Below are 15488 nucleotides of genomic sequence, written 5' to 3'. Positions count from 1 at the left end.
AGACCTTGGTTTCTTGCAGCATGGTCATTGATAATACCCTGGGTCTTAGGTTTATCATGACAACTCACATCCAGTTGCATCAAAGGTGTATGTGGGTGTCAGTGGCCTTACATTCGTGAATCATTCAAAATGTGTCTTTCTCTCCAAATATACTTAGTTTTAAATGATAGCAATATGCTTTTCAAGGTTCAGTGTCTTTATTATTTTATATAAAAGTAAAACAATAATAATGCATTATCATAGTTCACTTCTTTCAAGATTAAACTCCTCCTATGTCCTCAATAGTACAGTTTTAATTTTCTTGAACTTGTAAGATGAAAGGAACAGCTTGAAGGAAAGAACAGAAGATGCCCAAATTAAGTACATGAAACAGGAAGATGCTCTGATTTCTCAGCTAAGAATGGCTCATTTATCATAGAACATAATTGCTTTTTCCCCCTAATTTTCCCATAGTTGTAAAAAATGAGTTAGTCCCTATTTTTGCACTCATAAATCTATGAGACTAGAACTTTAGCCTTACTGTATTATTTTGTGTGAGTTCCTTTTGATGGCACACGAGCTCTGCTCAGTACAAACTGATCAGCTCTGTGAACAGCACTCTTAGGTCACTTGCTCACAGAGTAAACACTTCTAAATCTTGAACTTTAGGTTTTTTTAATATTGCAAAAGTATGAAATGAATATTCGTGTGGCAATAATCATCAAACATGTTGACATTTAAAATTACAAAGCAGCTTATTTATTGACTTGAATAATTTACTATCTTTCTCTATCTCCAAGATTTTTTTCCCTCTATGATAAGAAATTTACTCTTTGGAGCCAAAGCCACAGAGAAATAACCCAGTGAAGTTTTTTTTAAACTAAAATAATTTAAGTTTAGAATATACTGTACTAACAATTTTATGACCTTAAAATTTGCGAAGTTTTGTAAATAATTGAGACATACATGACCACCAGAAGTCTATCAAAATAATTTTTTACAAAAATACTCAGATCTGGTAAATTAAAGTGGATACAAGTTTTGTTCCTTTTTTTGTGCAATCTGCTTCTCCCTAAGAAGATAAAAGAAAAGTTCGGTTCCTTTGTGTATGTAATCTGCTTCTCCTACACACAGGACTGAATGAGAGTTTTGTGATCTCAGAAAACTGGATATGGTCCCAGTGGGGACTTCAACTGCTGTCTGCAGTTCTAAGCAAAATTCTCAGGCCCTTGTCTATTATATTTGTACTTGGAAGCAGCAGAATTCTGATGAAAATAGAATTAGAAAATAGATGTAAAGCGTGAAAAGTCAACATTCGAATAGAAAGCTCAGTGGCTGGTCTGTATTTATACCATGGCGTTTGATCTTTGCTGCTTTTCATTTTTCTTTTTAAAGCTGCAAGCATGAAAGAGGATAGTAGACTGAAATAGAGAAAGCCCAACCTGAACTTCAGTTATTCCACTTGAAAAAACAAGGCACTTTACTGCATTCCAAATTTAGTTATTAGGTTGCCCTATAAATGAATTAGTTTCTGGTCCTGGACCAAGGATAGTCACACTCATGGCCTTTTTCCAGAGGCTTGCTGTCCGAGCTGGTCACGGCTGACTGGCTCCAGGTGACTGGCCTGCAGACCTCCCAGGTGCCCTTAATGCTGCACAACAACTTTGCTTCACAGGGCTGACGGGAACTGAACCTATCCAGATCTCCTTGAACAGCCTGAGTTCACAAGGCAGGGCAGGTTAGCTAAGTGGTTATATTGTTAGAAACTAAAAGATATAGAAAAGGAAGAAGGAAGTCAGGAGTAAGGTGTGAGTAAGCAGAAGGCATAAGAATGAAAAGGTCGTGAGATGGGGAAGAGATATTTTAGACTAGACTGAGTAAAAAAGTAAAGTAGATGGATGGCCACAAGTGGCAGGACCCAGCTAAAGACAGGAAGAAATGGATTCTTTTTAAAAAAATATATTTTATTGATTATGCCATTACAGCTGTTCTATTCCCCCCTTCATTCCCCTCCCCCCTGCACACCCCCTCCTCCACCATTACCCTCCGTTAGTTCATGTCCATGTGTCGTAAGTTCTTTAGCTTCTACATTTCCAACACTATTCTTGCCCTCCCCCTGTCTATTTTCTACCTACCGTCTATGCTACTTATTCTCTGTACCTTTCCCCCCCTCTCCTCCTCCCACTCCCCTGTTGCTAACCCTCCATGTGATCTTCATTTCTATGGTTCCACTCCTGATCTAGCTGTCCTCTTAGTTTGCTTTTGTTTTAGGTGTGGTTGTTAATAACTGTGAGTTTGCTGTCCTTTCACTGTTCATATTTTTTATCTTCTTTTGTGGCTCCTGAGATAAGGCAGCCCTGAACCCTGCTGCCGAGGCCATGCCCGTGCTCCACGTCAGATGTGCAAAGCCATCCTGCTGACACGGTGAGGTCACCCCCTCTTATGTTGACAAGCATCAAATTTCATGAATTATGGAAAGATTTGCACCCACAGAAAACACTGGGTGGCAAATGTGATTGAAATGTCAATTATAATAGTTCAAATGTTCCAAAGAGACTTAAGTTTTCTTTTTTGATACATTATACTTATATAGCTTATTGAAAATCACTTGAGCTAGAAATTGTTTCTCTGGGCCCTATGAAGGGTATCCATAATTAGTATCAAATGAATGTAAATTCAACCAGTAGGTATGTAGAAGGAAAGAATTGGGGTTTAGTAAAATCTGGCGATTTCTAAATGATTGGCAAAAAGGAGGCAATGACTGGGGCCACTCCCAGTCACCGTGAGCTGCCCCATCGTATCTTCCTGAGCACTTGAAATCTCCTCTCTTTCAAAAGTGATTGTAGTTTTGGGAAAAGGCAGAAGTTGCAGGGCGCCAAAACTAGACTGTAGAGGGGCTGAGTCACCTGGGTGATTTGATGTTTCACAAAAAAAACCTCAATGAGATGTGATGCATGAGCGGATGCATCACGGTGATGAAGCTGCCAATCTTCAGTTACCCGTCGCTGCAGCCTTCTGAATCATCCGAATAGTTTCTGAGGAGGAATGTTCACGCTTAATGCAAAATTGGATGCGGATTTGTTGCTGTACTTGCTCATTTTGAAGGCAATGGCCACATGATGCACATGCTCACTCAGTGGCATCTACCACCCCCACTGACTAGTACAGTGAAGTTGCCATTGTTCACACATGCGCATTCCAGGTCACTCTCCTTGGCTGCCAGAATACATTGATATCACATAAACCATTTTCCTCATATCTCATATATCTCATATTCACTCTGTGTTTATGTGATTCAAGGAAGAGAACATAGGACCTTTCCTCATAAATCTTTAACATACTGGTAGGGGACACTGATATTAACCAACTAAGGATATGTATTTATACATTTGTATATACTTGTATATACGGACAGAATGAATTGCCTAATTGCAGTTTGAGAAATGTTGTGAAATGGGAAGCCTGGTTACCCTGAGTTCTCGTGGCTGAGAAGGCGGTAGACTTGACAGGGGTGTGTGGAAGATTTCTCTGAGGAGCTGCTGTCTGAACTGAGCTCTGAAAGATGCACTAGAAGCAGTTTCTGTCCATCTAGATGTTAGACGCATAGAAACACTGAGTCACTGGCAGCTAGTCATAGATGTATTCCAGTCCACTACAAATTTGAAGTGGTAATGGAATATTTTCATATTTTTAATAAACCCTTTATGCACAAATATCAGGATATGCACATACATGAATTTATGTGTATGTACTAATATTTTATTTCTCTAATTATGACCTACTCCCCTAAAAAAATCAGCAGCTTGCAAAGACTTAATGGTATAAACAAAGTTTTATAGATGTGGAATACTTCACTACCCTTTCTTGGACAGTTGCTTATTAGGTAGGCTTTGTGTCCTCACTGCCACCCCGCATGTTTTGGAAAGTGCACGCTCATTGGAGTGTATGTCAGGTCGCGTGCCATGGAGCCACTGATTCTAGTGCTTTCTCTCCGGCTTTACGCTGGGCAGACTCGGGGGCTGTTGTCCCCATCTCACAGGTGTTTTGAGTTAGATTCGCTGAGTGAAGGACACAGGGGAAAATTGCAATGCAAAAACACTGTTGGTATTTATTTATAATTAAGTCCTTACTCTGAGGTAGATCATGGCTTTTTAAAAACAGCAAAATTCTAAAAGAAATTTGAATATCTGCCTCCTTAAAAAGTTTGACAGCATGTTTGCACACTTTATCTTGGCTATCCTTGTCCCATTTAAATTAATAATTGGTAATATTTTGGGTGTATTGATTCCCCTAATCAACGCCTAGTAAAATGCTTGCTGTGGGAACACTTTGAAATTTGTAAACATTTCCTGGCTGCAGGTATGTCTTTCTTTTGGAAAGAAATGTTTTGACTTTCAAGATGGCGCCATAAAAGGTGATTTCTGACAGCTGTACAAACTTTTGTTGTGTTGCTTTTTTAAGAAAAAAGTAGTATTGGTGATCCAACCACAGTATCATGTTTTTACAGCTAACCCTTGAAAAGCACAGGGGTTGGAGGCACTGACCCCGCCCCCACCCCACACCTTTGAAAACTTTGACGCCCCCAAAACTTCACTACTAATAGCCCACTATTGACCAGAGCCTTACCAATAACATAAATCGTCAGCACATATTTTGTCTGTTGAATGTGTTCTATATATAATACATACTGTATTCTTACAAGAAAATGAGGTAGAGAAAAGAAATTATAAGGAAGAGATTTTCTTATGGAAATTAGGACATCATAAGAAAAAGAAAATACATATATTTTATGCATTCATGGATAAATAACTTTTTCTCATTTTTTTGATATTTGTAGGCTATGCACTTTGTCTGAATTTTTTCAAATTGATACAAATTTCAAAATATTTTTTCAATGTATTTATTGGGGAAAAAGTCCACTATAAGTGGACCCATGCAGTTAGAACATGTTGTTCAAAGGTTGCCTGTATTGTAACTACACATAATATTTTTTGTTTACAAATCACATCCCCGCTGGTTTACATGAACTTGAGTGGGGTCAGGAGAAGAAGCACCCGAAAACCCTGCGGGGCAGACTTGTTTTGTGTGACCCACCTGCTGAGGCTCCTTCCAGGTGTGTCTGGGCACCAGCTCCCGTGGGCCAGGCGATGTGGCTCCTTGCTGCTTCCAGCCGGAAACCCAAGGAACAGACACAGTGAGACGTTGTCCATGTCCATGATTTATGTTCCAGAGAGAGATAGGAGAGAACGGTTCTCATGAGGATTTTTTTCCAAGCAGGCATATAGAAATATTTATGGTATGATAACAATAATACCATGCCAGCCTCTTAGGGTCATTAAGAAGTTTTGTCTTAAAGGAGTCTGGAACATTTTCAGAACTTCAGATGGGGCTTTGGGCCTTAATATATTACTTGATCATGACTGAGACCCTCAAATGGTAGTTTTGTAATTTTTAACACTTGAGAGTTTGACAGGTTTGATTTAATTACAGTATAAATGTGCAGATCAAAGACTTAGGCTATGACTGATTGGGGTGGATGGGAGTTATCAGCAGAAGGAAGTCCCAGTTGCGAAGAGGACTGTGTCGTATCAGGCGACCTACGGAGCAGGAGCGTCGCTGGCAGGAAAGGGAAGGAAGAAGTAATTGAGTCAAGGGTAGACACGGAGTTCCAATGTCCCACTTGTATAAAAAACTCAGAAAGTTCTAGCTGCAAGTAGAATGGGTCTTTCAAAATAATTTCGGTATCAGGAAGCAGAGTCTCTGTGCGTTGGCCTTGTTTGTCCCTTCCTGTCTTCGTGGCACAGCACTGTCCACAGACAATGCCACGCTCAGTCGTGCAGCCGAGCCCTTTCACTGGAGAGCTGGGTTTGGAATGCATCTGGGAAATGCTGAACACTGACTTTATGTGAGTGCAAGCGTTGTGGGATGTGCCAGCCTTTACAGGGGCTTTCTGTGTGAGTCTGAGAAGTTTATGTTAGTCCTAGGGGAGTTAGATGAGTAGAGATTCTGCTCTGTTCTGTTGAATTTGGGTCACTTCACATTTCTGAGGTGGACAAGTTTGATCAGCAGCGTGTGCGATCTTCCCTGCACATTCCTCTTAACTCACAGACATTCAGGGGAGCAGAGACCCTTAGTCCAGCCCCGTACCTGCAGGAAGGCATGACACAATTGTCCTGTTTTATAGATTAGAAGACCAGGGCCTGAGAAAATTGACAAATTTGCCATAATCAAATGGCAGATGGTTTGAAGATAGATGAACACCCAGATTCTCTGTCTCTTACCACTGTCTCTCCCATAACATGCAGATTTTTCATTGTTTTAAATGAGTTTATTTATTTATTTTTATTAGAGATACAGAGAGAGAGGGGAAACATCAATGTGAGAGAGAGACATTAATCAGTTACCTCTGCACACCCTAAACCAAACATGTGTCCTGATCGGGAACCCAACCTGTGACCTTTCAGTTTGCCAGACGATACCCACCGAGCCACACCAGTCAGGGCCATGCTGGTTTCCTTGATGGAAGCCCAATCTATGTACAATGGGAGAAGGAGGATGAGCATGCATCTAGCTACTCTTCTTGGCCCTTTCCTGTCCCACTCCTGGCTTGGCTGCCCAGCTGTGGGCAGTGGGGAAGGCGCGCTGGGTGGCAGCCCCACTTTGATGGCCTTAACTGTAGCAAGGACCCTCGGAATAGCAGAAGTGTTGATGGTGTCCAGATCTCGTATCGCAGGTTGGGAAACCAGTATCTCTTTCCTTTATGATTCTACAGCTGCAAATTGAGATAAAAGAAGACAGGGTCATCAGAGTGCTGATAGGAAGCCAGACTGTGTTCTGTGTCACGTCAGCCTTTTCCTCTCCCGAGAAGACTTGTAGAGTGAATTAAGCTGTGTCTGCTCCAAACTCAAACCTTTTGTCACTGGGGCAGTTAGACTGGAAGGACTTTACCCAGTTTGTTTTTCGGTGTCATTTAACCAAGCCTTTTAAACACCCCATGTGGGCACCACAGTGATGCCAGCAGGGCTCAGACCTGGGCTCTAGGGTAAGTTTGTGATAGGCTGTGGCACCGCCCTTTCCAACGGGTGCAGTCCCGTTTCCTCCTTCCTTTCCACCCCACCCCTTTTGTTGCTTGCTTTCTTCTTTTTATTTTTTTAAGAGTGTGCTGGTTCTTTACTATGAAAAGTAATCTATTCTAACTAAGAAACATTCAGAAGAGTACAGAGAAGAAAAATAACTTATAAACCAACTCTTAGACCTAATTGGTGTTGATAGGTATCCTTGCAGGGTAATTATACATATGAATTTATTCTTAATAATGGTCTTATATAGACAGTTTTATGTGCCTTTCCCCCCTTTAACATTGCATAATGAAAATTCTTTTATCATTCAATAAGTTTTAATAAACATCATATTAATAAATTATTTAACCCTCTCTTTGGATATTTAGATTATTTTCTTTTTAAAATGATGCAGTGAATATTTTCATATTGTTACTTTCTTACATTACGTTCCTTAAATGGAGTTGCTGAAACAAAAGGAACGTGTAATTTTAAGGCTGTTAATAATATTGTTAATTTGTCACTCAGCAAGATTTATCAGCTTAGATACCTACCATTAGTAGATTGTTGTATACTTTTCATTTCTGATTGCTTATGAGGTTGAACGTTTTCTTCACATGCTTATTGGCCATTTGCAATTTATCCCCCCACCTGCCTTCCTGGTTTTCTGTCCCACCTCCTGCCCCAGCCCACTGGGTTATTCAGCATTTGGGTATGAACTTTTTAAACTTTTGATGTATATGGCCAAATAACCCTCCAGAAATTTTCTACTGATTTATATTTCCAGCAACTGTTTATTTATCTCTTTCATAAGCCCTTTCAGACATTGAATGCCATTGTTTGTTTTAGTTTTCATAAGGACTTCTTATAGTTACAGAAACTGCTTTCTGTCTGGTGCATGTTGATGCCATGATTTTTGCATATACAATTGTGTGTGGTAAAACCTAAAACAGAGAGAGAGAGAGAGAGAGAGAGAGAGAGAGAGAGAGAGAGAGAGAGAGAATTGGAAGGGAGACTGCCCGTAAGTGTTTAAGATTGCTGAGTGAGAGGAAGTACTAATAGAAAGGAATATGCAGAGAGAGAGAGAATGGGGTATAAAAGGGGATGGGAGAAGAGGAAAAGAGTTAGAAATTGCATTCTATGCAATTCGCTCAGGCTGCTGTAACAAAGTACCATGGATTGGGTGGCTTAAGTCACAGAAATTTATTTCCTCACAGTTCTGGAGGCTAGAAGTCTGCGGTTCGGGTGTGAGCAAGACGGGTTTCTCCTGAGGCTTCTCTCCTTGGCTTGGTGGATTACCAGCTCCCCCTCGTCTCCACATTGTCTTTCTTCTGTTCCTGACTGTGTCCAAATTTCCTTTTCTTATGATGATAGCAGTCATACTGGATTAGTAGTCATCCTCATGACCTCCTTTCAAAGCAATTACCTCTTTTAAGAAACTATCTTCAAATGTTAGTCACATTCTGAGGTACTGGATGTTAGGGCTTCAATATGTGAATTTTGGTGGAGGAGGGACATCATTCAGCCCAGCACAAATGAAAAAAACAGTACTTATGGGCAGACAAATACAATGAGGTCTATTTATCATGCAAAGGACTGAGTTTAGAGAGCTTTAAGAGTGGAGGGACTGAGTGCCCAATGAAAGCATTTAAAAAATGAAGAAATTAGGAACCTAAAGTTGATGCTATTGGCTCAAAGCCACTCAGCAGTTAGTTGCAGCGCTAGGGCAGGAGCCCAGGACTTCTGGTTCTAACTCTCACGGTTTCCTTGTTGTGCCTCGCTGCTTCGGGAAGCTCAGCTCTGCGGCGAGGCTGTGCCCCCGGCCCTGTCCTCCTGACTCCAAACTGTGGCAGTGATCTTGAGCTAAGCAACCCATTGCTACAAGCCCCAAATCACTGTTGCTAAATTACACTCTACAGAAGGGTGGTTTCCCAGATATCTCTTTGGTCAGGTTGGAGCTGACGCACCAGGACTGGAAGAGTCGGGCTCATACAGCAATAAATGAGGAGTTACAGCATCGTTCTTTGTTTACACTCTTCACTCTTTCTTCACTCCCACGTCTTCTCTAGAATCCCCTCTTCTGCCTCCGTGCATACCTGTTTGTGGTCACAAGATGTTACATGTCACCTTATATTTTCTGCATTACATCCCATTTCTATCTCTTTACTATAAGTTTTATAAGATACACCTCTCAGGAGGTGAGGGGCTGAGACTGAACAACTGGTTGGTCCTCTTGTGTCACTGCTGGACCCTATCTCTACCTGGTACTGTGTACAGCCACTGATAAAAGTTGATCAGTGCAGCCCTGGCTGATGTGGCTCAGTGGATTGAGCATGGGCCTGTGAACCAGAATATCGCAGTTCGATTCCCAGTCAGGGCACATGCCTGGGTTGCAGGCCATTTCCCAGTAGGGAACCCACGAGAGGCAACCATACATTGGTATTTCCCTCCCTTTCTCCTTTCCTTCCCCTCTAAAGATAAATAAATAAAATCTTTAAAAAAAGTTGATCAGTGCAAAAGCACAGTTCCTAATTTTCCTGAAACAACATCCATCCTTCTCTTATACAGACAAAAACACCTATTACTTCACCGGGAAACCCAGCAACTTAATAAAGAAACAGAACATCCATTAGTGTCAACACTGTTGATAAACTTATGTTCATTGCCTAACTGTCCTCTCACTTTAATCAGATTGTTTTCAGGAAATGGGAGGGTTGGCTGGCCATGAACTTGTGGAGCCAGCTTCTTATTTATGGTGGGAGATGCTGCAGAAAAAAGCATTTGTCTTGGTTGGCAGAGTCACAGTCTGAAGAATGGGAACATCATTACCCAAGAACTTTTATTAAATTCATGGAAGGCACTACATAAGTCCTATGCCTGTGTTTCTTTCTATGTTCAGTGGAGATAAGGCTTCCCTTTTATGCATGCTGTCTATATTCTGTTTGCAATAATCTTAACAGTACTTTGCTCATAGTAGGTGCTTAATGAATGGCAACAGAAACCACAGTTGCCCTCTGTGAGATTGGAGCTGCTGAGAAACCAGGAGAAGACAGTGAGCAAGGAGTTTGTTGAAAGCGGGGTCCCTCAGGGGCGAGGGACGGGAAGCAGCCTAGCAGAGGCCAGTTCCCAGCTCGAACCAGTTCCTGTCCCACTGGTTCCGAGCAAGGTTTTTAAAGAAAAAACTTCACTATGGGGAAGCGCAGTCCCATCCCTCCCTGACTGGGTGTCTCTAAACTACCAGCCAGCCCCTGGAATCTGCCTCCCAACCATCCACACGGCTGTTGTTGCCCCATCCTGGTTTGCCTGCTCCGGAGTCCTGACAAGGCGTCCTGCCTTGCTGGTCTGGGTGCCTCCGTGCAAGATCAGACCAGACTGTCACCCTCTGTGGCGGATGGCCTTGTCAGTTGTTACAAAAGACAACTTGCTTCCATTTCATCTTCTATAGGGCCAGCGAGTGGTCAGTAACAAAGTACTAGTGAAAATCCATGTCCTCAATAAGAACAGATTAAACATTAATTGAGCACTAAGTGAGTATGATGAGATAATACCGAAGCTTGTTAGGACTTTGGGGTATTCGGGAAAGGAGAGGACATGGACAGAGTAAATTATTACATCTTAAATATTTAGAGGTTTCTGTCAATAAGGTCTGGTACAATTGGTATAGAGAGCTGGTATGGTTTTATATCTCGTGCTTTGTAAATTACAATTCAGGATATTAATATCAGACGTAGAAGAGTAACGGTGACCTTTAAAAATGCACAGCTGTTGGAATCGCCAGTTAAACACTCACAGATCTGATTATACGAAAGTGACACAAGAGGGCAGCCGTGTACCGTTTCTGAATAACTTTTATGATGATGTATTGGGCTCAAATTTAATATGTGACTAATCAGTATGATAGGAGAGTGTCTTTCATAAACTTCCTATGCAGATAAAATAAAGTTATTTTAGTTAGAAACAAGTTAGTGTGTTAGAATACCCAAATCCTCATTGGCAAACAAAGGTTGACAAGTAGGGACACAGTATCATCCTTCTGATTAGCCATGGTTCTTACATTTACAGAGAGCATTTGACTGACCTGGGCTGAGGTGAGAGAGTGGATGGAGATGCTCACAAACCAAGGGATATTCTGGTCCCCAGGGGAAGAACATATATTGGATTGAAGCCTATGGCCTGTGCATCAGAGCTTTGCAATCTTGCGGGGTTGGACAGAAATGTCTCAAGCCCCATGTTTTCACGCAGAATCTGAAAGATGGCTTGCTTCTGGCCATCATCCTTTGAACCCACTGCAGGTAAGTGTTCTGCGTGGTACTCGGAATTTCCTGCTAGAGCAGTGGCGTGACCTCTGTAGGGTCCACGTCTTGGAGGGGATAACACCGGTTCTTGGCACTAAGATAATTACCCTGGGCCAGGGATCCTGACGGTGCCTAGAATTTTGCATGTCTGAACTACATTCAGTTTAAGAGGCTCATACAGTCCCACGGGAACAGTAGAAAGACAGCGTGTCTCGGCACAGACAGGGATGAGCTATAATAGATCTCCTGTGTTTTGACAAAGGTGACATTGGTTTCAGAAGGACACATCTGCTTTGTGAATGGGCAGCTAAAAAATATACAGAGCTTTCCCCAAAATGAGTGTAGATAGATCATTGCTCCTTAAATCATTTCAATAAACTTCTATTAATTATCTACATATAGCAAGGTCAAGTTCATGATGGGTGCGCAGAAGCCATGCAGGATCTTCTGAGAAGAACTGAGTTGGTCACAGAGGAGATGGGGTGGGGTGGGGTATGCTTTGAGCACCTTGGTAATGGGACACAGTCTATCCCCAGAGAGCCATGGGGTCAGCAGACTGCGCTACAGTGCGTGCTGGTTTGATAAATTCATAACGATGCCAGTGAAGCCTGGGAGAAGGCAGTTCAGACACCGGCACACAGTGTACGTGACTTCATGGTGAGACAATCGATGGAGCCAGCTCCGGCAGCAAGGGCAGGGGGCTGGGAGGTGGAGTGGCACAGAGACTCAATGACTGGCTGTGCGATGTTTGTCCAGAAACAACAGGACAGGGCATGTGGCCTAAGTTTCAATGCCAGTGTCAGTTCAGACACTGGGGCGAGATGCAAGTCCAGAATGACGAGCAGGCTCTTCAAAATGGGCGTGGTGCATGGGGGTTTCCAAAGACAGGAAGCAGGCAGGTGACTAACTCTGAGACTGAGAAACCAGGAAAAAAACATCCAGATTGTGGAGCGAACTGTGCCAGCATGAATCTGGGAGTCATTGCTGATCACACATCAGGAAGCACTTCGCTTTAAATTTTGTTTTTTTTTTAGTTAAGTTGGTGTGCATATGCAATGTTATGTTATTTTCAGGTGTATAACATAGGGATTAAACGTTTATATAACTTATGAAGTGGCCACCTGACACCATACCATATTTAGTCATTACGATGGACGTATTTCCAGCAGACAATCTGTCTGGAACACCAGGGAGTCTCCTTCATCGTCCAAGATGGCTGCAGGGGGTGGTTCTTACACTGAGTGTGTGGAAAGCTAGAAATGTCAATGCATAAGGGTCCAAGAGTGCAAAGATAGCAAGATAATTGGATAGAGAAAAAAGACGCCCCCAATCTCGTACAAGATTGGCGGTGGGAGCTGGGGAAAGTGGGCATATGAGCCATAGACGTCAGAAGGTTCGGGGGAGGTGCTGTGTTTCCCAACAATCTGCCTGGGAAAAAAGGGGTAGGTTGGAAGGTGGACCCACCCAAAGCATGCGAAAGTTTGGGAAGTTGATTGGTTATTTTGGGAAAGCACCTGGCTTGCTCCACACCAGAACTAATATAATCCCAGGGGAACAAAAAAGGCTCACTGGTTGGCAGCTTGCTTGCTAGGGACCTGCACTGGCATACTAGACTTGCCTGTTCTCCCATGGGCTGTGTGGCCTTAGCAGCACCTGACCTACGGCCTCCAGCAGGGAACTTCTCTCTGTCTCTCGTGCCCATGGTGATGCATTCACCCATGTGTTTGTTCTCTGTCTCGCCCAGGAGGATGTGACCTTTGGCCCTAGGATCCACGTGGCCCATAGCATGGCTCCACACACAGCTCCAAGAGGGAGCCCAAAATGAACAGCAGCTGGGAACGAGCTGAGCTACCTGGATAGGGATTATGACTGCTCAGCAGCTGCCTGCAGGCTCCAAAGAACTGTAACTTAAAATGGAGCAGGAACTCTGGACACTGGCTTTTGCCTTGGTCTTGCTGAGGAGATGGGCTTTCAGACGGAAGTCCGCCATTCTTCCAGGTCATGCACCACCTGAGTAAAACCTCTTTCCTTTGCACCACCATCTGCCTCACAAATCTGGATTTTGTGGCGACCGGCAGCCAAACCTCAATTTTTGTTTTCTTTTTCATTTGGTCACAGACGCTCTTTGCTTTCAGGGCTGCTTTAAAACACTTTTCCTGGTGAGGCCAAGAACATTCCCACAGCCGCTGGGCCTCTGGGGAGTCTTTGAATTCTAACAGAGTAGAACAATCTATATAATAAGGGAATTATGAACCAAAAGGATTGGAAATAAAGAGCAAGCCTTAATTCGTGTCATGAGTTCATGTCTTCAGGTACAGCCAAATCTCCTCCTAGGGTGTTGGAGGAATTTAAGTGTGTAACCAGGGAGTCACTACTGCGGATTTTTTAAAAATCACATACAAAAGAGGAACCAGAAAATTCCTGACACGTTAATGTCACAAGTTTTTAAAAGGGGTGAATTCCAGAAACTACAGAGTAATAACTATGGTCAACATTTGCTCAAATTATAGAATGAATTTTAGGCACATGTCATATGAGCACTTTGAAAGGAATGTGTTGACTGCTGGAAGACACAGCGTCACCAGGGACAGATCCTGCCAAACTAACCTCGTTGCCCTTTGTAAAAGTATGTTAATGAGCTGCGGCGTTAGGGGAATAACAGATCTAGGGTGGCTTGGTTTTAGGGAAACATTTGGCAAAGTCTATCAAGATATCACTATGGATAATGCGGCAAAATGCACATAGTATGAAAAGTACTCGTTGATGTCTGGGACCTGTTTGGAAACTGTGCTCAGCGCACAGTGACATGTGGTGAGTGTCCGAGTTGCCTCTTATAACTTCTTACTGGAATACCCATGAAGACACAGGAAAGAAGAAAACTTTAGTCAGAACTGCTTATCACCTTAGTGCTAGTGTGGGGAGGGGGAATTTTCACTAAATTTAAGGCCCATGAAAATGACATTCAATAATCTACAAAATGATTGCCTAAATGTAGGTAGAAAGACCTGTTCTTTTCTTACCCCCACCCTTTTTAGTTCCTGCTTTAGAAACACGGATTCCATAAAACCGAAAAATCTGGACATCTACTCCCTCTGCATGGGAACAAAGATTGCAGTCACAAGAGCCACAAATTCTGGAAATAATTCTAGCAAGGAACAAATGAACTTATAAGAAAAAAAGTATAGAAATTTACTAAGTGGTAGAAAAGAATATGAATAAATAGGGAACTAAATTTCTGCGTGGGAAGACTAAACACTGTAAATGTGTTAATTCTTCCATAATTAATTATAAGTTTAATGGACCCTAACAAAATCATGAAGAATTAATTTTTTGGACTTGACAAAAACATTCTGTGCTGAGATTATACCCTAAGAACCCCGAAACATCAATTTAAAACAACCTGTGCACCCTAATGTTCATAGCAGCACAATTTCCAATAGCCAAGTGCTGGAAACAGCCTAAGCATCTGTCCATCGTAAATGAGTGGATCAAAAAACTGTGCTACATTTACACACTGGAATACTATGCAGCAGAAAGAAAGAATGAACTCCTACCCTTCTTGACAGTATAGATGGAACTGGAGAGCCTTAAGCTAAGTGATATAAGCCAGGTAGTGAAAAACAAATACCATATGATCTTACCTATAAGTGGAAACTAATCAACAAAACAAACAAGCAAGCAAAATAGAACCAGAGACACTGAAATGAAGAACAAACTGTCAGTGACCAGAATGGAGGGGGGAGGGTGATAATGGGGGATAGAAGGGGACGGTTCACCAAGGAACATGTATAAAGAACCCATGGACAAAGCCAAAGATGGGTAGAATTGAAGGTAGGACAGGCAAAAGTGGCAGGGGGGAAATGGAGACAGCTGTACTTGAAGAACAATAAAAAATGCAAAAAAAACCCCAAACCCCAAAACCCCAAACAAACAAACCCCAAAATCAAGAATAACTAAGAAAACTGTCCCTAGTGTATTTTGGAAGTTAATGTATGATAAAACATCACAAATCAATAAAGAATGAATGGATTCATTAACACTAAAAAGTTAGTGTTGAAAAAGCTCATGTTAGAGCCCTTTTTTGTACCAGATAGCAAAATAAAATGTAAAATTTTAACTATTAAGGGGAGGATAGTATAGATGAATATTTGATGAT

The sequence above is a fragment of the Sturnira hondurensis genome, unplaced genomic scaffold (genome assembly GCF_014824575.4).
Source record: "Sturnira hondurensis isolate 20B ecotype Veracruz unplaced genomic scaffold, ASM1482457v3 Scaffold0009906, whole genome shotgun sequence".
Classification (NCBI taxonomy): Eukaryota; Metazoa; Chordata; class Mammalia; order Chiroptera; family Phyllostomidae; genus Sturnira; species Sturnira hondurensis.
This window is presented reverse-complemented; position numbering follows the sequence as displayed.